The 20,770-nt window shown below is 39.1% G+C and overlaps 1 protein-coding gene across 1 annotated transcript in view; it reads right to left on the reverse strand.

The window, feature by feature from the left end:
- The window catches only part of ATP10B (ATPase phospholipid transporting 10B (putative)), a 201,978-nt gene extending 182,925 nt beyond the window's left edge, over positions 1-19,053 (reverse strand). The window contains 1 exon segment of the mRNA XM_077780727.1: positions 19,000-19,053. The gene's annotated coding sequence lies outside the window, so the exon portion shown is untranslated.
- Between the last annotated feature and the right edge of the window lie 1,717 nt (positions 19,054-20,770).

Genomic DNA, 20,770 nt, shown 5'->3' on the forward strand with positions numbered 1-20,770 from the left:
CAAATGCGACAACCCATCAGTTATGCCCTTGGAAAAGGATGCTATCCTATCTGGCTCTATCAGCTGTGCTCAGTCTCTTCGGCACAGTCCCTGGCAGTCACTTATGTTTTCTTGTGGGAATGTGTCCACACTGGGAGACAGTTGGTCCAGAAAGGACTTATTGCTTTAGATTTCTTAATTTCAGCTTGGGAACAAGATTACAAATCTAGTCTCTGTTTTGGCTGGTTGTTCTCTTTTGTAAGTAACATAGACCTGAACTCAGGCTCCAGCTGTGTTTGGCTTTGTCTATTTATGAAGGGCAAGGCCTCTTTGTTTCCTGCAGGGAGTCTCTCTTCTCTGCCTTGTTTTTACTCCTCAACAGTCATCTCACAATGCCTTAGGGTTGTACAGATGCTCCCTTGCTGGCTGGTAACTGTGAGCCATGAATAAAGCCAACAAATGGGGGGAAATCATGCTGGCATCATTTTACTTATTACCAGCATCACCGGCTCCCTAGACCCACCAGGTGCCTGTGGAGATTCAGATGAATCTTCTGAATCAGGGAGTCAGAACTAAGTCTGTTCAGCTCCTATGAACACAGCCCTCTCTGTGATAGGCAGCTGTGCTGCAGAAGTCAGCGGGCAGTGGCTGTTTATCAGCTAGACTCGCAGCTCAGCCTCTGCCCAGGTCTTCTGGGGTCATGCCTGTCTGCACCCAGCCCAGTCAAGCCTCATTCCCATAAGTCGAAGGGGGCTGATATCTGGCACTGGCTGACCTAATGAGAGCTTACCCCTTGACACAAGAATCCTTGAAAATTCAAGTAATTAGAGCTAAGGCGAGCAGAACTAGTCAGTTTAAGTCCTACTGCCTTGACTTTTAATTAGCTAGTGCTTGATTTCTTTGTTTTCATGGCTAAATGTCTCTTACAGTATTTCTTACCCTTGGAGGGTAACTGCAGGAGCTCAAGTCACACAAAAAAATGGGACCTAACTTCTATGTGATTAGATGTGGTCTGCAGCAGTGACACAGCTTTTTGTTCAGGCTCCCTTCCCAGTTACAGATCACCTTTCTCCTTGGAGATAATGTAATGAACTGTGCTACCTAGGTTCAAATACCAGCTCCGGCATTTTCCAGCTACATGATCTTAACAAGTCATTCTACCTTCTGCACGCCTCAGATTTCTGATCCATAAAATTATAATCATAGTAACTGCCCCACAAGGCTACAGGAGAGATTGAAATGAGCACCCAGAAGCACCCAGTAAATTCCAGCGACTGTACTTAGTGTCAAGAGTATTCAGTGGTGGGCATTTGAACTAGGTGTCCTGGGGCAGCTTCACAAAGACAGTGGGTGGGCATTATGTCAAGGAGCTCTGTGGCATCTCATTAGATTGCCAGCTCCATGAGAGCCATGATGATGACTTGCTTACTTGTTTCTCTGTTTCCACTGCACTGAAACACAGGAGGCACCCAAAACTCATTTGAAGAATTAATGAAACAGATACACCTAAGTTGACTTCCCAGTTCTGCTACTTTTGGTTTTGGGCAAGTTATTTATGTGTCTTTTCTTTTTCTTTTTTAGTGTTTATTTTCGAGAGAGTGTAAGTGTGGGAAATGACAGAGGATCTGATACAGGCTCTACACTGACAGCACAGGCTTGAACTCATGAACCGTGAGATCATGACCTGAGCCAAAGTCAGTTGCTCAACTGACTGAGCCACACAGGGGCCTCTCTGTGTCTCCTTTTAAGTTAGCACATTTATAAAATGGGGAAAAACCATCTCGTAGGGATAGCTACAAGAATAGCCAATTAGTACTTTTTATTTATGACGGGCTAAGCACTTCCCATGGGCTGACTCATTAGATCTTCACAACAGCCATTTTGAGGTAAGTATGGATACTGTTTTTCGGTTTTTTTTTTTGTTTTTTTTGTTTTTTTTTTTGCTTTTTGTAGGTCCTGTAACTGATATTCAGAGAGGTCAAGACTGTATCCAAGTGACATAGCTACTGAGAGATGGAAATGGGGTTCTAAACCTGTTAGACTGACTGCAGGTCCTACACTCTTCAACACAATTCTCTGTGTCTTATGCTGACTACATGATGCAATAGGAACACAAATGGAGCTTCTGCTGCTGCTGTTATTATTGAAGATTTCCCTGTGTTGCTTATGGAAGTGAACAATACAATTAACCTAGTCATCCATATGCTTATAAAAATTCGTCCACATGTCAAAAATCCTGCCCAGTCAGAAGCCAGAGGCTGAGATTTCAGTATATGTGCGTGCGTGTCTGTCACCTTTGCCAGAATACAGACTGAAAAATCAGAGCAAAAACATGTGTTCAGAAGGCATTTCAGTTGGTAAACTGTGAATAATTCCCACATGCAGCTGGCCAGGAAGGCAAGAGAGAGGACCAGATTTCCACATCTGGCAAGTTCTGAGTGATCTGACAAGATGGGGATCAAAGTAAATAAAGGCAGATGCCTGAGTCTGACACCTCCCTTCCCTATGTGTGATGGCAAATCACAAAGTTGGGGAAAGCTTAATATGGATGGGATCTTAGGGATCATCGAGTCTTGCTCTGGAAGGAGGACTAGAGAGGCAGGAGAATTCAGAGCTATAAGAGGGATAATCATAAAGGGTGGCTGATGGAGGGTCTGCTTGAACACACACTAGAGTGTGCACCTATAGTTTGTGCCTAGCTAGCATCCAATCCCTATTTTCTGGTGACAGTTTCTTGATTTGGGGAACTTTCCACACAGTACAAATACAGTGACCTGAAAGGTGTAGCTCTCCCACTATACCCATGCCATCCTGGTAAGCCCCTGTTAGCTAGTATGTGGCAGTGTTCTTATGCTTGTTTCCTGGGACTGCAGTGGGAAATCCACAGATGGGAAATGGAGCCTTAGTTTCTCTAGTCTTCCAGGGAAGTCACATACAGGTTTTCTCTTAGTAGCATTGTGGGGCTGACTCAGATAAGCTATCAAGTATTAGAGCAAGAGGAGCACTGCCAGAGAATTATCTGGAAGACACAGAGGTGGTTATATGTCCCTATTATTCAGATACTCCCCAACTTGGCCCAAAAAATGACTACATCATTTTTAAGTAGGCAGAAAAATGCTATTAGACCCAACAGTGAAAGCTAAATGCTTTCCTGAACAATTTTCTAAAAGATGTATCTATTGCAGCATTGTTTATAAGAGCAAAAAATTGGAATCATCCTAAGCACCCATATACAGAGAATTGGTTAAAAATTTTGGTGCGTTCATACTACAGAATATTATGTGGCCATTAAGAAGGATAAGAAAGGAGAAACGGGCCAACATGGTGGAGAAATAGGGGTATCCGAAGTTCCCTCATCTCTCAAACACAGCGGTGTTGAGGCCAAAGGACTTTAAACTCCAAGAGTCTGGGTGGCAAAGTGACAGAGATGTCTTCAGGGACCCACCGGGACAACCTGATGGGCCCTAGATGTGTAATTGCAAACTGGGAGAGATAAATGGTCAGCACAGACATAGAAGGGGAGGGATCCTCTTCTGTGGAGAGACAAAGGGAAGAGAAAGAGAGACAGGAAGTGTAGGATTGTGTCTGGACAAGAGAAACACCACAGACTGGTCAGAAAAGGATCCAATCTCTAACTGTGGGGCTTCCTCTGGCCTGGGGCTGGCTACCCAGTTCATGCACCTAGGGAGGAGGGGAGCCAGTCCGGGTCTCAGTAACTAGTTTGGAGGGGTAGTCTGCAGTGAGAGAAAGCAATCCTCTCACTGGAGTGCTGTGATAAGTAGGTATATATCCATTCAAAGGACAAAACTGCCTGCCCCCACCAGCCAGAGACCATATATCAGGTGGCACAGAGCAGCACTTCCCTGAAACCAGGGCATATGGAGTGGCAACTTTAAAGACATTGGTGTTTAAGTCTAGGCGGAGCACCAGGGAGACACAGGAGTTGGCACAGTGGGACAAACAACACACAGCACTGTGAGGAAGTGGGGCAGCTCTTCCCTAGAATCCAGACGCAAAGAGCAGGAATCTTTAAGACATCAGGGTTTAAATCCCAGACAAGTGCCAGGAGGTCACGGGAGTTGGCAGAGTGGGACAAACTGCCTCCTTCATGCCTGTGGCACAGTGAGAACAGTTTGAACACAGTGGTTTGAGATAGTTGGTCCTGTGGAGGAGAGACGGGGGTGTCGCCATTGTTCTCCCCATCACCAACAAGGTGGGGCTTCAGAGAACGGACAGCCGGCCCACAGTGGAGGCAGGACCCACCTACACCAAACCATGCCCCTCCGTGCCTGGTAACTGTGTACCTGCAAAAGCAGGATTGATGCTGACAAACCAGACAGTTCCTCCTCCAGACCACCACCGTTGTATTGCCTGATTTAATTCTCGGACAATTCTTATTTTATATATACATATATATAAATTATATCTATGTAATTTTAATTATATAGATATAAACTATATATAATTCTTTTTTATATATNCTCTCCCGTCCTCTAGTCTGGGTGGTTTGTTTAAGCAGACATATTCAATCTATTCTCTTTATACATGTTCTACACCTCCTTTATTTTCCTTTCTCTCTCTCTGGATTACACCATATAGTTTCTGTCTGGTCATTTTTCTTTTCTTTTTCCCCACTCCTGTCATTTCTCTCTTTGTATGGGATAAGGCCTCTTCCATTCAGCACTGCCTCCACTCTGTTTACTTGTAACTGGTAAATCTAGGAAGAAATTTTGTGTGTTTGTGTGTTTGTTTGTTTTCCTTTCCAGGGCTACTTCAAGGAACAAATCAAAGCACACCTGGTGGAGGCTCCAAAACATCACTGTAAGTAGGGAGATAAAGTTACCAAAGTCACAACAACAGAGATCAAATAACACACTCCATGAAACACCTCCTGAAGGGTCAGGCCCTGGAGAGTGTATGACCCCTCATTAATACAGTAGTGCTCACATGTGCAGGGCACATAACAACTTTTTAAAACATGTAAGGGACAGAAAACTAGCCAGAACAATGAAATGGAAGAATTCACCTCAAAAGAAATTTGAGCAAGAAACAACAGCTAAAGAATTGATCAAAATAGATATGAACAATATAATTGAACAAGAGTTTAGAAAAATGGTCATGAGATTAATCGCTGGGCTTGATAAGCATAGATGACAACAGAGAATCTATTGCTGCAGAGATCAAGGAACTAAAAAATAGTCATGATGAATTAAAAAATGCTATAAATGGGATGTAAAATAAACTAGAGGTGGTGACAGCGAAGATTGAAGAGGCAGAGGGGAGAATAAGTAAAAGAGAAGATAAAATTATGGAAAGATATGAAGCTAAGAAAAAAAGAGATTAAAAAATTCTGGACCACGAGGAGAGAATTAAAGAGCTAAGTGATACAATGAAACAGAATAATATCTGTATCACAGGAATTCCAGAAGAAGAAGAGAGAGAAAGAGGCAGAAAGTGTACTCAAATGAATCATAGCAGAGAACTACCCCAATCTGGGGAAGGAAACAGACACTGAAATCCAGGAAGCACAGAGAACTCCCTTCAGACATAACTTGAATTGATCGTCTGCACAATGTATCATAGTGAAACTGGCAAAATACAAAGATAAAGGGAGAATTCTGTAAGCAGCTAGGGATAAATGGGCCTTAACCTACAAGAGAAGACACATAAGGATAGTAGCAGACCTGTTTACTGAAACTTGGCAGGCCATAAAGGAGTGACAAGAAGTTTTCAATGTGCTGAATAGGAAAAATATGCAGCCAAGAATCCTTTATCCAGCAAGCCTGTAATTCAGAATAGGAGGAGAGAGAAAGGTTTTCTCAGACCAACAAAAACTGAAGGAATTCATCACCACTAAACGAGCCCTGCAAGACATCCTAAGGAGAACTCTGTGAGTGGAATGTTGCCAAGACTACAAAGGACCATAGACATTACTACAAGCATGAAACCTACAGATAACACAATGACTCTAATTCCATATCTGAAAGTAAATGGACTAAATGCTTCAATCAAAAGACATACGGTATCAAAATGGATTAAAAAAAATAAGACCCATCTATCTGGGACCCATTTTAGACCTGAGGACACCTTTAGATTGAAAGTGAGGAAATGAAGAACCATCGTCATGCTACTAAAAGTCAAAAGAAAGTTGGAGTAACCATACTTCTATCAGACAAACTGGATTTTAAAATAAAGGCCGTAACAAGAGATGAAGAAGGGCATTATAAATTAATTATGGGTTCTATCCATCAAGAAGAGCTAACAATTATAAATGTCTATGCACTGAATTCAGGAACACCCAAATATAAAAAATATTAATCACAAACATAAACAATCTTATTGGTAAGAATGTGGAAATTGCAAGGGAACTTTAATACTCCACTTAGAGCAATGGGCTGGTCATCTAGACAGAAAAATCAATAAAGAAACAATGGCCCTGAATGATACACTGGACCAGATGGACTTCACAGATATATTCAGAACTTTTCATCCTAAAGCAACAGAATACACATTCTTCTCAAGTGCACATGGAATATTCTCCAAGATAGATCACATACTGGGTCACAAAACAGCCTTCAATAAATGAAAAGAATTGACATACCATGCACACTTCCAGATTACAATACTATGAAACTTGAAATCAACCACAGAAAAAAGATTGGAAAACCTCCAAATGCATGGAGGTTAAAGAACATCCTGCTAAAGAATGAATGGGTCAACCAGGCCATTAAAGAATTAAAAAATATATGCAAACAAATGAAAATGAAAACACAACAGTCCAAACCCTTTGGAATGCAGCAAACGCAGTCCTAAGAGGAAAATACATTGCAGTCCAGGCCTATCTTAAGCAAGAAAAATCCCAAATACAAAATCTAACTGCACACCTAAAGGAAGCAGAAGCAGAACAACAAAGAAAGCCCAAAGCCAGCAGAATAAGAGAAGTAATAAAGATCAGAGCAGAAATAAACAATACAGAATCAAAAAACAAACAGAACAGATCAATGAAACAAAGAGTTGGTTATTTTGAAAAATCAAAATAACCAAAATTGATAACCCCCTAGGCCTGACTTCTCAAAAAGAAAAGAGAGAGGACCCAAATAAGTAAAATCATGGATGAAAGCAGACAGATCACAACCACATCACAGAAATGCAAACAATTATCAGAGAATACTATGAAAAATTATATTCCAACAAACTGGATAACCTAGATGAAATGGACAAATTCCTAGACACCCACACACTACCAAAACTCAAATGGGAAGAAATAGAAAATTTGAACACACCCATAACTAGTGAGGAAATTGAATTAGTTATCAAAAATCTTCCAACAAATAAGAGCCCTGGGCAAGATGGCTTCCCACAGGAATTCTACCAGACATTTAAAGCAGTTAATATCTATCTTTCTTAAGATGCTCCAAAAAATAGAAATGGAAGGAAAACTTCTAGGCTCATTCTATGAATCCAGTATTACCTTGATTAACAAACCAGACAGAGACCCTACAAAAAAGGAGAATTCTAGGCCAATATCCCTGATGAACATGGATGCAAAAATTCTCAACAAGATACTAGCAAATTGAATTCAACAGCATATAAAAAGAATTATTTACCACAATCAAGTGGGATTTATTCCTGGGCTGCTTGGCTGATTCAATATTCGCAAATCAATCAATGTGATACCTCACGTTAATAAAAGAAAGGATAAGAGCCATATGATTCTGTCAATAGATGCAGAAAAAGCATTTGACAAAATACAGCATCCCTTCTTAATAAAGACCCTGGAGAAAGTTAGGATAAGAAGGAACTTGCTTAAACATCATAAAGGCCATTTATTAGGAGCCCTCATCTAACATTATCCTCAATGGGGAAAATATGAGATCTTTCCTCCTGAGATCAGAAACACAACACGGATGTCCACTCTCACCACTGTTGTTTAACATAGTGTTGGAAGTCCTAGCATCAGCAATCAGACAACAAAATGAAATAAAACGCATCAAAATTGGCAAAAATGAAGTCAAACTTTCACTTTTCACAGATGACATGATACTCTACATGGAAAACCCAAAAGACTCCACTAAAAGACTGCTAGAACTGATACATGAATTCAGCAAAGTCACAGGGTACAAAATCAATGTACAGAGATTGGATGCATTTTTATACACCAGTAATGAAGCAACAGAAAGAGAAACCCCGCAAAACTGATCCCATTTACAATTGCATCAAAAACCATAAAATACCTAGGAATAAACCTAACCAAAGATGTAAAAGATTTGTATGCTGAAAACTATAGAAAACTTATGAAGGAAATTGAAGAAGACACAAAGAAATGGAAAACCATTCAATGCTCATGAATTGGAAGAATATTGTTAAAAAAGTCAATACTACCCAAAGCAATCTATAATTCAATGAAATCCATATAAAATTGCACTGACATCCTTTCCAAACTAGAACAAACAATACTAAAATTTGTATGGAACCACTAAAGACCCCGAATAGCCAAAGTAATATTTAAGAAGAAAACCAAAGTGGAAGGCACCACAACCCAGATTTTAGCTTCTACTACAAAGCTGTCATCATCAAGACAGTATGGTATTGGCACAAAGACAGACAGCTAGACCAACGGAAAAGAACAGAGAACCCAGAATTGGACCCAAAAATATATGGCCAACTAATCTTTTACAAAGTGGGAAAAAGTATCCAATGGATAAAAGACAGTCTCTTTAGCAAATGGTACTGGGAGAACTGGACAGCAACATGCAGAAGAATGAAACTAGACCACTTTCTTACACAATACACAAAAATAAATTCAAAATGGATGAAAGACCTAAATGTGAGACAGGAAACCATCAAAATCCTAGAGAAGAAAGCAGGCAACAACCTTTTTGACCTCAGTTGCAGCAATTTCTTGCTTGACAAATCCCCAAAGGCAGGGGAATGAAAAGCAAAAATGAACTATTGGGACCTTATCAAGATAAAAAGCATCTGGGGCGCCTGGGTGGCTCAGTCGGTTAAGCGTCCGACTTTGGCTCAGTTCATGATGTCACAGTTCACGGGTTCGAGCCCCGTGTTGGGCCCTGTGCTGACAGCTAGCTCAGAGCCTGGAGCCTGCTTCAGATCTCTCTCTCTCTCTGACCCTCCCCTGCTAGCGCTCTCTCTCTCTCACTCTCAGAAATAAATAAAACATTAAAAAAAATTTTTTTAAAAAGATAAAAAGCTTTTGCACTGCAAAGGAAACAATCAACAAAACTAAAAGGCAACCGATGGAATGGGAAAGATATCTGCAAATGACGTATCAGAGAAAGGGTTAGTATCCAAAATCTAATGATCTACAGATTCATCACCTGAAAAACAAATAATCCAGTGAAGAAATGGCAAAAGACATGAATAGACACTTTTCCAAAGAAGACATCTAGATGGTCAACAGCCTCATAAAAAGATGCCTAACATCAGTCATCATCAGGGAAATACAAATCAAAACCACACTGAGATACCATCTCACACTAGTTAGAGTGGCTAAAATGAACAACTCAAGATACTACAGATGCTGGCGGGGATGTGGAGAAATGGGAACCCTCTTGCACTGTTAGTGGGAATTGCAAACTGGTGAAGCCAATCTGGAAAACCACATTGAGGGTTCCTCAAAAAATTAAAAATAGAACTACCCTACAACCCAGCAATTGCACTACTAGGAATTTATCCAAAGGATACGAGAGTGATGATTCATAGAGACACATGTACCCCTATGTTCACTGCAGTGCTTTTAACAATATCCAAAATATGAAAAGAGCCTAAATGCCCATCAACTGATGAATGGATAAAGAAGATGTGGTTTATATATACAGTACAATACTACTTGGGAACGAGAAAGAATGAAATCATGCCATATGCAGCAACGTGGATGGAACTGGAGGGTATTATGCTGAGTGAAATAAGGCAGTCAGAAAAAGACAGGTATTATATGTTTTCAATCACATGAGGAATTTGAGAAACTTAACAGAAGACCATGGGGGAAGGGAAAGGAAAAAAATTGTTACAAACAGAGCGGGAGGGAGACCAACCATAAAACACTCTTAAATACAGAGAACTGAGGGTGGGAGAGTGGGGGAGAGGAGAAAATGGATGATGGGCACTGAGGAAGGCATTTGCTTGGATGAGCACTGGGTGTTGTATGTAAGCAATGAACCACGGGAATCTACCCCAAAAACCAAGAGCACACTTTACACATTGTATGTTAGCCAATTTGACAATAAATTGTATTTTTTTTTTAAAAAAAAGGATAAGAAGTGTTTTGCATACTAATGTAACACCATCTCCAAGAAAAAATAAGTGGAAAAACACTAAGGCACAGAACAATGTGTATACATTTGGGATACAAAAAAAAAAAAAAGGATGGGCATCCACATGTACGTGGGAGTGGACACAGACTCTCATTGGAAGGATACACATATACAAAATGGTTATTTTAGGGGAGAAGAGAAGAGAGGTTGAAGACAGGCTATGGGGAAAGCCTAATTATCACTAAATATTCATAATGTATCAAGCATGTTTTTACCATGTGAATGAATTGCCTGTTTAAAATAAACACATAATTTTTAGACAACAATAAACAGAGAGCCTCAGTTGGAAACTACATCTGCACTTTTTCCCACCTCTCATGCCTGATCAGGAGGAAGATTTAAAAGCATTTTTTTCTGCCATAGTGAAGCCCCACAGCTTTGAGCTGGGAGAAGTCTGCTCCAATCCTGCAATATTCTTCCTTGAGTTACTTAACGAAACCAAAGAAGAAGAAGGAATTGTTCTGTTGAATTTTCATTCAACATTTCTCCTAACATTTATCATGGGGGTGGGGAAGAGACTGACAGCCAATTTCCCCCTTTTTAAAGTGGTTAGACAGCAAAAGCTTCCCATTGTATCTCCAACAAGCCCACTTGACTCTCCACTAGGGAGTCATGGATCAAAGGATGCCACAGTTGTAAGGGTGTTAGTTTGGTAGTCTCCAATGTGGGGGTGATCCCAGGGGAAGGCAAGACGATCCATGGTGGTATGGATATAAGGGCCTCTATTCACAATCAATATTAAAAGCTTAACTCATAGTTAATTATAGATTACGATGTACTTTATAAATACATATGCATATAGTAAGGGTATATTCTGAATTATTGCTAACAGGGTTTCATGGTCAAAACATCTTGAGAACCACTCTGTAGAGTAATTCTAGAGATGGCAAAAGCATAGTAACAATTACATCAGCTTTTAAGACAAAATCCCAGCGCTGTCCCTTATTAGCTATATCATCTTGAATAAATGACTGCCTCTCTATAGCTGCTTTCTCATTTGTAAAAATGGGATAAGAGTACACATAGTAAGAGGTCATGGTGGAGATCAAATGGGATAAGGTATTTATGGCACGTTTCTTATAAAAGGGCTCCCAGTGATTCCCACTTCCTAGTATTCACACCCTCCCCCTGAGTAGATAGTGGCTTAGAGCTAATGAGTACAACAGGTGAAGGTAATGGGATAGTATTTCTCTAACTGGGTTGCAAAGTACTGTGACTTCATTCTTCCTAACATTCCTCTCATTCTTCTTGTATCCTTGCCCTATGGTGAGGGCAAGAGCCCTCAAGAAACTCAATGCTACCAAGAACCACATAAGTGATCTTGAAAGTGAATCTTTCCTCAACTGAGCCTTCAAATAAGACTGTAGCCTCTGCTGATACCTTGATTGTATCCTCATAGGAAATCCTGAGACACAGAACCCAGGAAAGCAGCTCAAAGAGTACTGATGGTCAAAAACTATACGGTAATAAATGTTATTCTCTTAAGCCACCAAATTTTGGGGTAATTTGTTACTCACAATAGATAACTAAGACAGCATACAAGTAGCTTGACAATGCATGGCAAGTAAAGACTTAGTAAACGTTAGTATGAAACATCATATGGCCGATATATGGTTATGTTCATACTCAGAACAGATATCATTGATCCATTTCAGGGAATGCCCTCCCCGGGAAACCCAGATGCAGCCTCAGAATCCTTTTTAACAGAGATCCAGGAAGCTCTCAATTGCTCATATGAAACTTATTTGCCAACTCTGGTCCAGTCAATACTTCTTATATCTTCATGCTTCCCCATGTGTAATTTTCCTTTAATGGGAGACCAAGACTTTCTTTCATCATGTAGAGATAGGACTACAAATTATTAGAACAAATCTGTGAAACAATAAATGGCTAGCATTGTGTGTTATTCCAAGAATAGTTTTGCTTGAAGAGTTAGAGTCTGAGAGTCCTGGAAACCACAAGAGATCAGAAGAGATGAGTTCATAAGGAGAGGCTGAGAGGACCAAAGATAACTTTTTCTTACCCTGCATTTTTAACCATGATTTGATCTTATTGTAGGATTATTATTTTGAACAAATGAAAGAAAGGGGAGTAAGTTGCTTTGAATATAATGAAATGCTCTCAGGACTAAGTAGTTATTTTTAAATAGAGAAAATATCCTTTAAATTAGTATGAAAGATTTTTTTCCCCCAATATAATGGTGTGAGTTATTGAAATAATGCACTTTTAGCTATTCTACACTTTACACAGGCTTCATTTTCTCAGCTAAATCAGAGAGATATTTTGGAAACAGGAAGATATCAGAGAGAATGGCCCCCAAGAGATTGTCCTTTAGATCTATAAGGTGCATACCAAACACACTTAGTACATCTGAGGTAGGGTTTGGGGTTCATTTTTAAGAAGCTAGTAGGGGATGCTAATGCTGTTTGTGTCCAGACTTCACTTTGAAAAGCCAAAGAGCAATCTCTTTTCTTCCTCAGGGATAGTTAAAGTACTTCTAGGGTCAATACTACTCTCAGCCCAGGAACCAATGGAGTTGTCAGTTGGTTGATGGGTTTAAGGTATCTCGGTTTGGCTTGCTCTTTGGCTGGGCATAGAAGAGCAGACAGATGTTAAGTGAGTTAGAAGCATGAAAACTACCTCACTGCTCTGGGAAGGATTACAAAACTTCAAGAAGCTTAGATAAAACCCTGAATGACGTGACAGGAAACATTTCTGGAAAGAGAAAAGGCAAGTAAGTATCATTTATGGAAAGAATTTTTTTTTTTATCTTTCCAGTGTGTTTTGGAGCAAGTCAAACTGGCACAATGCTATAGAACTCCACCGTTTTCAAACCATAAGAGACTCTCAGATATTGAGAACAAACTGAGGGTTGGTGGGAGTAGGGGAGAGGAGAAAGTGGGTGATGGGCATTGAGGAGATCACATGTTGGGATGAGCACTGAGTGTTGTATGGAAACCAAATTGACAATAAACTATATTTAAAAAGAAGAACTCCACCATTTTGCAATGGCTAGAATTTAGTATAAATTCACATTGCCTTGATTTTCATAATCTCACAGAAACTTGCCTTGTTTAGAAAGGGAAGTAAAAGGTAAAAATAAATAAAATTTTGGTCATAAAAATAGGTTGACCCTAAAGTCAGTAGTTGAGTGAATTACATTAAAGATAAATCTTGACTGATAGGGATAACTAATTTATAATAACTTGCTTTTATACACTACTTCCTAAGACAGAATTATCTTTTGACCCAATATAGTGGAGGCATCTGGAGTTGTACAGGTTTCTATTTCCACTGTTATGGGATAGAGAGTATAATAGACTAATAGACAAAAGTCATATTGGGCATTAGGTAGAAGATTGGAAAGAGAATAGAGTCTCTAGCACTTCACTCTTTAGGAGCTTCTTTCCAAATCATTTCCATCATGAAATATTTCCTATGTAATTAATTTACTGTTTCACCTCACCCCCACAAACACATTCACATAGTAATAAATGTCAGGCATTCGGCACATATTAGTGAACAACAAGAGAAAACCAGACCCAACTTCTACCCATGGGGACTTTACAGACTAGACAAAAGATTGATAGATACTACTCAAGTAAACATAAAAATAACTGCCTATAATAACAATACTTCCCTTATTGCTTCATGATAGCAAAAGATAAAAATGTGGCATTAAAAAAGTTCACAGTTCATGCATTTTGTCTCCATTTTCTTCCTCCTGTCATTTCACCTCTCTCTTCTGTAGGAACTCATGGCTTTATAGACATACCCAGAACCCAGCAGTGGGCCCATGATCTGATAGTCCATATCCAGAGCCAAGATTCTAGTCCTTTATGACTCTCCCTTTTAACATAGCTGGTTAAATTTTCTCTAACTCAGCAATCATTCTTCTAGGAACTTGACTAAAAAGATAATCATACGTGTGGAGAAAGATCTCTGTGCACACAAATATTTGATGTAGTTTAAAATAGTAACGCTATAAGCTAACAGTGACTGACATTCTTGAATAGGGAATTGAGTAAATAAACTACCATTCATTTCTGAGATGTAAAATTAATTAATGGTAAAAAAATGATGTATATACAAATACACTGCAATGGAAGGATGTCTGTAATATATTGATAAGCTTAAAAAACAGGTTATAGAATAGCTTGTATTAAAAGGAATTCACTTAAAGGGTCTGGGTGGATCAGCTGGTTAAGTGTCTAAGTCTGGCTCAGGTCTTGAGCTTGTGGTCTGTGAGTTTGAGCCTTGCATCAGGCTTTGTGCTGACAGCTTGGAACTTGGAGCCTGCTTTGTATTATGTCTGTCTGTCTGTCTGTCTCTCTCTGCCCCTCCCCTGCTCAATCTCTGTCTCTCTCAAAAATAAACATTAAAAATTTAAAAGGAATTCACTCATGTAACACAGTACAAATGTGTGTTGTGTTCACACATAATCCTTATTTTATATATAGATATATATACATATATTTATACATACATACCTCATTTTACTGCTTTCATTTTATTGTGTTTTGCTAATATTGTGGTTTTTTTTTTACAAATTAAAGATTTGTGACAACTCTGGGTTTATGAGCAAGTCTACTGGTGCCATTTTTCCAACAGCATTTGTGTACTTCATGTTTATATGTGAAATTATATGTCACATTTTGGTAATTCAAGCAGTATTTCGCACTTTTTCATTATTATTATATTTGTTACGATGATCTGTGAACAGTAATCTTTGATGTTACTATTGTGTCCCAAACCATACTCCTATAAGATGTCAAACAATCAAATATTGTATATGTTCTGACTCTTCTACTGACTGATCCCTCACCTCTCTCCCTTTCCTCAGGTCTCCCTGTCCCTGAGATACAACAGTATTGAAATTAGGCCAATTAATAACCCCACAGTGGCCTCTAAGTGTTCAAGTGAAAGGAAGAATCATATCTATCACTTTAAATCAGAAGCTAAAACTGATTAAGATCAGTGAAGGAGGCATGTGAAAAGCCAAGACAGGTTGAAAGCTAGGCCTTTTGCACCAGTTAGTCAAGTTGTAAATGCAAGGAAAAAGTTCTTGAAAGAAATTAAAAGTGCTGCTCCAGTGAATACATGAATGATAAGAAAGTACAACAGCTTTATTGCTGATATGGAGAAAGTTTTAGTGGTCTGGATAGAAGATGAAGCCAGCCACAAAATTCCCTTATGCCAAAGCCTACTCCAGAGTAAGGCCTGAATTCTCTTCAATATCAAGAAGGTTGAGAGAGATGGGGAAGCTGCAGAAGTTTGAAGCTAGTAGAGGTTGGTTCATGAAGTTTAAGGAAAGAAGCCATCTCCATAAAATAAAAGTCAAGGTGAAGCAGCAAGTGCTGACGTAGAAGCTGCAACAAGTTATCTAAATGTTCTAAGATAATTAATACAGGAGGCTGCACTAAAAAACAAAACAAAACAGATTTTCAATGTACACGAAACAGCCCTTTGTTAAAAGAAGATTCTATTTCTAAATTAAGATTCCATTTCTAAGTTAATGCCTGGCTTTAAAGGTTCAAAGGACAAACTGACTGTTCTGTTTAGAGACTAGTGCAGCCGGTAACTTTAAGTTGAAGCCAATGCTCATTTACTATTCTGAAAATCCTAGGCGCCTTAAGAATTATCCAAAATCTACTTTTCCTGTGCTGTATAAATGGAATAAAAAGAGCCTGAATAGCAGCTCATCTGTTTACAACATGGTTTACTGACTATTTTAAACCTACTGTTGCAACCTACTGCTCAGAAACAAATATTCTTTTCAAAATATTATTGCTCATTGACAATGTGCCCAGGAGCTCTGGTGGAGATGTATGAGATTTATGTTATTTGTATGCCTAGTAACACAACATCCATTCTATAGCCCAAGTAATTTTTACTTTCAAATCTTGTTATTTAAGAAATACGTCTCATAAGACTATAGCTGCCATTGATAGTGAGTCCTCTGACAATCTAAGCAAAGTAAAGTGAAAGCCTCTGGCATGGATTCACCATTCTAGACACTTTTAAAAACATGATTCTTGGGAAGAGGTCAAAATATCAACATGAACAGGAGTGTGAAAGAAGTTGATTCCAACCCTCATGGACGACTTTGAGGGGTTCAAGACTTCAGCAGAGGAATTAACTGCAGATGTGGTAGGAACAACAAGAGAACTAGAATTAGAAGTGGAGCCTAAAGATGTGACTGAATTGCTGCAATCTCGTGATAAAATGTGAATGGATGAGTAGTTGCTTTTTATGGGTAAGCAAAGAGAGTGGTTTCTTAAGATGGAATCTATTCCTGGTGAAGATGTGGTGAAGATTCTTGAAATGACAACAAATGATTTAGAATATTTACATAAACTTCATTGATAAAGCAGCAGCAGGGTTTGAGAGGACTGATTCCAAATTTGAAAGAAGTTCTACTGTGGGTAAAATGCTATCAAAGAGAAACACACGCTACAGAGAAATTGTGAAAAGAAGAGTCAGTTGAAAAGGCAAACATTGTTATCTTATTTTAAGAAATTGCCCACAGCCACCCAACTTTCAGCAACCACCACCCTGATCAGTCACCAGCCATCAACATCAAGGGAAGACCTTCCATGAGCAAAATGATTACAACTCTTTGAAAGTTCAATGATGACTAGCACTTTTTAGCAATGAAGTATTTTAAATTGAAGTATGTACATTTTTTTAGACATAATGCTATTGCACATTTAAACAGACTATAGTTTAGTGTAAACATAACTTTCATATGCACTGGGAAACCAAAATACTCATTTGACTTGCTTTATTGTGGTGGTCTGGAGCTAAATCTCCAGTATCTCTGAGTTATGCTTATATACATGGTTTATAATTTACCTCCAGGATGACTTCTCTGGATGCACATCCGTATCCTGTGTCTCAGTCATAATTGGGGCTAACTAATGAACTCAAACTGAGGTGCCTAAAATAGTATAACTTGGCTAGACAGCATATTTTTACTATAGTTGAGACCTTCGAAGCCCAGGATTTGTGTAGATATTTTAGGTAGGTTGCTAATAGATATGGGGGCAAGAAAATCTTTTTGCATCTCTTCAATCACGTCATATAAAATTCAAATATAAGAATATACATAACTCACAGGTGACTGAAAACAGAATGGAAACATCTGAGGATATGTTACCTTCTTCTGGCTGCACAAAACAAGAGCTACACCTGAATGATATTAGTCAGCACACGAATAGTGAATGTGGGAGTCATTTTAATAGAATGATCTCTTATTGATCATTTTCAGACATCAAATCAAATTCTTTAGCTAAAAAAAATTTTGGTTTTAGCTTTTCGTTTCCTGCTGCTATCTTTTCAGGCAGGTGGAAGATTTTATTAAGCCTCAGTATCTATAGAATTGTGCATGTCTTTGTGAGTATCCCAGACAAATTAAAAAGTCACATTAGCAATGCATATTTAATACTGCTTTGGAGGTTTTTTTTAATGTTTTATTTATTTTTGAGAGAGAGATAGAGACAGCGTGAGTAGGGGAGGGTCAGAGAGAGAGGGAGACCCAGAATCTGAAACAGGCTCTAGGCTCTGGGCTGTCAGCACAGAGCCCGACACGGGGCTTGAACCCACGAACTGTGAGATTGTGACCTGAGCCGAAGTCGGATGCTTAACTGACTGAGCCACCCAGGTGTCCCTGTATTTTTTTTTAAGTTGGCAGCAATGCTTAGTTTTTGAGGAGGAGTTTATAATTATGCAAATTGGAGAAACAGACTGCATATGGTATACTAATTTCTTGGGTTTATATCCAGAGTCAAAAGTATTTCTAATATTTCTTCAATTTATCAGTGATAGCCAAGGATGGGTGCTTGCTTTTTCTCCAGTGATGAAGTATATGACATCTTGGAATTTAGGTACCTGTGCTAACTTGCATCTTGGAGGAAATATCACTAAGATTTGCATAGTATTGCCTTATAGAAGATAGTGTTGATTGCTTTTACAATAACCATTTATCCTTCCTTTCTCCTTTTAAACAAAACTTCAATTTTGTTCAGATATTCTCCATCTATGTGACTGTATGCCTCAGGGGATATAGGTACCAACCCTAACCCCAGGAAGGGATTCATGATTTGGTTTAATTCAATCAGAGTGGTCCTATCTGCTTTGCAAGGTATTGATTTAAACAAGGTATTGGTTCATTGGCTTCTGGACAATGAATGTGAGTGAAAGCCTATTGAGGGATTTCTTTAAAGGCTGATAAAGAGAAATAAATGCAAGATACAGCCCACTGAAAAGTTTAGAATATAGGTTAAGGTGACATTTTTGAGCTACTCAATTAACCGACTATGGACCTGTCCTATTTTAGGACTTCTTGTTCTGAGTGCTAATAACATTTTTCTTCACTTGTCTTTATTTTTTATTATTTAAGCCATTTTGAGTCTGTATTTTCTATTATTTGCAGCCATGAATACACATTAAGTGGTCTGCATCTTGATAGTTCCTATATTGCTGTGTGTGTGTGTATGGATGGGGGGGGGCGGGAAATTTAGGCCATATAACTCATATACCTGACATACTTCTGATTTAACAATGAAGCCAGTTGATATTTGCTTAAATGAATTGGAGGAAGGAATGGTAGTTTAATAAAGCTCATCTTGGCACCAAAGAGCAGTCCATATTCCATAACCAATAAATAACAGGAAAAACTACTCACTATTCACACTGCTGTCATTGAAACAAGTGTCGCCAGTTCCAACCCTTTCATCAAGGCAAGACTGCAAAAAAAAAAAAAAAAAAAAACCAGAGAGAAAATATATACAAAATATACAGTCTCATTTTGGCACCAGGCAGTAATCAAGTATTTTGCTTTCTTCTCTCCAGGTGCATGGCTCCAGCTTTAAACAAACTCCACAGATCTGGATATTTTCCCAGCAAGTTGTTTCAATAAGAACAGTTTATTCCTATCAGAGAATCAAGTCTGCCACTTTATCTGCTATGGTCTGGAATGTACATCATGTTCCCAGAGACTCCAGCTAAATGCCTAATTGCTCCATGAAATGTGTACTGGCCCAGTCACTCAGTGCATTTCATCTCCTTTGCCACATCACTGGCTCAGGAATGAGCATAGGACCTGCTGCAGGCCAATGAAAGTCAGTCCTGAAACTCATGTGTACAATGTAGGGGAAGAGGAGATCTCTTTTGATTATACGTAGAAAGAGAAGGAAGCACCTGGAGCTGCTAGCTCCAATGAGAAAAATGAGGACTGCAGTTTTGAGTGATGGATACCAAGCCCTGATATTGTTTGGGCACCTGCATCCAGTCATGATTTAGATGCTTGAACTTTCCAGTACTGTGAACTAATATATGCATGCTTTTGATTAAACACACTGGGTTTCCTGTCTCTCCCAATCAAGAATCTTCACTAATACAGGAAGGTAGGTCAGGTATTGTCATTCTCACTTTACAAAGTATGAAATGGAAGCTTGCAAAGACTTTAAGGTGGGGACTCCAAGACCTCTAATTCAAGGACTCCTTCCACTGCAGGCTCTCCTCTACTCATTCAGTGGGTTGTTACAGTAAAATGGGAAGAACTGACAAATTCAGTGCTATCTTTTACTGACTTTAACATTTCTGCTTTTGAGAAAATGGATGTATCTCATGTATCTCCTGTATAGATAATATAGATAATCTACATTAACTTAGCAAAATAAAGATGGTTATGCACACACAATATAAAAGGCCACAGTAGGTGTTTTGGATTTGTGCAGATCTTCTCCCCCAAAGATCTGTCCAGGCTGCAGTAGGCTGGCTCTGATTGAAGCCCAGTCTCCCCAGGGGACTGCTGCACTAAGTCTATGGACCATCTCTTTCCTCAGCCATCTTCATGCCAGCTTTGTCTGCGGGTCTGTGACTGAACTGATTTCAAACTCTCCACTCAGCAGACTGACCTGTGCAGTGACCCCATCTACCCACACTGAGCCACTTAGCAGAGATCACAAAGAGGAAGCCCACAACCCAAATCCCACTTCTCCATGTTTTGTTTGATTCACATTTTTAAAATCTACATTTAAACATTGAAAAAGCTTACATGAAAAATTAAGTTTCAAGCTTCACTTGAAAAAGAAAACGGGGGAACCTGGGTGATTCAGACAGTTAAGCATCTGACTTCGACTCACCTCATGATCTCATGGTTTGTGGGTTCAAGCCCTGTGTTGGACTCTGGGCTGACAGCTCAGAGCCTGGAGCCTGCTTCAGATTCTGTCTCTCCATCTCTCTCTGCCCCTCCCCTGCTCATGCTCTCTCACTCTATTGTTTTCAAAAATAAATATTAAAATTTAAAAAAAAAATCAAAAGGACTGTCAACTGTGTGCATTACCACAGAGTGACATGGGCCAAATCAGAGTGGTATCTGGGTCTTTTAGAATTATTTCCTTCCTACACTCTATTCCCCATCTGGTCTCCTTTTACTCATTTCTGCTAAATCC

The sequence above is a fragment of the Crocuta crocuta genome, unplaced genomic scaffold (genome assembly GCF_008692635.1).
Source record: "Crocuta crocuta isolate KB4526 unplaced genomic scaffold, BGI_CrCroc_1.0 scaffold343, whole genome shotgun sequence".
In the NCBI taxonomy this organism is placed as follows: Eukaryota; Metazoa; Chordata; class Mammalia; order Carnivora; family Hyaenidae; genus Crocuta; species Crocuta crocuta.